The sequence below is a fragment of the Nansenia antarctica genome (genome assembly GCF_963989245.1).
Source record: "Nansenia antarctica genome assembly, chromosome: 9".
In the NCBI taxonomy this organism is placed as follows: domain Eukaryota; kingdom Metazoa; phylum Chordata; class Actinopteri; order Argentiniformes; family Microstomatidae; genus Nansenia; species Nansenia antarctica.
The window spans coordinates 46,498,253-46,500,277 of record NC_137679.1 but is presented as its reverse complement, the minus strand read 5'-3'; positions in this window follow the sequence as shown (position 1 = coordinate 46,500,277).

Here is a 2,025-nt window from a genome sequence, read left to right as displayed (position 1 = left end):
TGTTAGGGTGTTAGGTTGTTGTTAGGTGGTTGTTAGGGTGTTGTTAGGGTGTTGTTAGGGTGTTGTTAGGGTTGTTAGGGTGTTGTTAGGGTGTTGTTAGGGTGTTGTTAGGGTGTTGTTAGGGTGTTGTTAGGGGGTTGTTAGGGTGTTGTTAGGGTGTTGTTAGGGTGTTGTTAGGGTGTTGTTAGGGTGTTGTTAGGGTGTTGTTAGGGTGTTGTTAGGGGGTTGTTAGGGTGTTGTTAGGGTGTTAGGGGGTTGTTAGGGGGTTGTTAGGATGTTGTTAGGGTGTTGTTAGGGTGTTAGGGTGTTATTAGGGGTTGTTAGGGTGTTGTTAGGGTGTTGTTAGGGTGTTGTTAGGGGTTGTTAGGGGGTTAGGGGGTGTTAGGATGTTGTTAGGGTGTTGTTAGGGTGCTGTTAGGATGTTGGGAGGGTGTTAGGGGGTTGTTAGGGCGTTGTTAGGGCGGGGCCTACTGTGAAGGGGCGGGGCAGCGTCTTGTTGCAGCGCCAGTGAGGCGGGAGGCTGGAACACAGGAAGTCAGGACTGTCGGTGCGCACCAGCTCCCCCGGGGTCTCCATGGCAACGCGGGGGTCGTGGGGCCGGAGCCTTGATGCAGCAGGGGTCACAGCAGGGGTCACGGCAGGGGTCACGGGGGTCAAGGCCGGCAGGGGATCTGAGGGGAGGAAGGTTGACCTTTAACCTTTAACCTCAGAGAAGATTCTCTCATCTGGAGTCCTGGAGCCTCTTCACGGCCCCGCCTCCCCGCTGGTGGATTGAGCTTCCCCACGGCTGTCAGAACTGCAGAGTCACTACCCTTCTTCCCCTGGAGACTGAAGACCTCCATCTCTTCAGGTTACCCCTGTACTGTCCCTCCTGAGACATCTACTACCCCGCTGTACTGTCCCTCCTGAGACATCTACTACCCCCTGTACTGTCCTCCTGAGACATCGACTACCCCCTGTACTGTCCCTCCTGAGACATCTACTACCCCCCTGTACTGTCCCTCCTGAGACATCTTCTACCCCCTGTACTGTCCCTCCTGAGACATCTACTACCCCCTGTACTGTCCCTCCTGAGACATCTACTACCCCCTGTAGTGTCCCTCCTGAGACATCTACTGCCCCCTGTAGTGTCCCTCCTGAGACATCTACTACCCCCCTGTACTGTCCCTCCTGAGACATCTACTACCCCCTGTACTGTCCCTCCTGAGACATCTACTACCCCCTGTAGTGTCCCTCCTGAGACATCTACTACCCCCTGTACTGTCCTCCTGAGACATCTACTACCCCCCTGTACTGTCCCTCCTGAGACATCTACTACCCCCCTGTACTGTCCCTCCTGAGACATCTACTACCCCTGTACTGTCCCTCCTGACACATCTACTACCCCCCTGTACTGTCCCTCCTGAGACATCTACTACCCCCTGTACTGTCCCTCCTGAGACATCTACTACCCCCTGTACTGTCCCTCCTGAGACATCTACTACCCCCTGTACTGTCCCTCCTGAGACATCTACTACCCCTGTAGTGTCCCTCCTGAGACATCTACTGCCCCCTGTAGTGTCCCTCCTGAGACATCTACTACCCCCCTGTACTGTCCCTCCTGAGACATCTACTACCCCCTGTAGTGTCCCTCCTGAGACATCTACTACCCCCTGTACTGTCCCTCCTGAGACATCTACTACCCCCCTGTACTGTTCCTCCTGAGACATCTACTACCCCCCTGTACTGTCCCTCCTGAGACATCTACTACCCCCCTGTACTGTCCCTCCTGAGACATCTACTACCCCCCTGTACTGTCCCTCCTGAGACATCTACTACCCCCCTGTACTGTCCCTCCTGAGACATCTACTACCCCCCTGTACTGTCCCTCCTGAGACATCTACTACCCCCCTGTACTGTCCCTCCTGAGACATCTACTACCCCCTGTACTGTCCCTCCTGAGACATCTACTACCCCCCTGTACTGTCCCTCCTGAGACATCTACTACCCCCTGTACTGTCCCTCCTGAGACATCTACTACCCCCC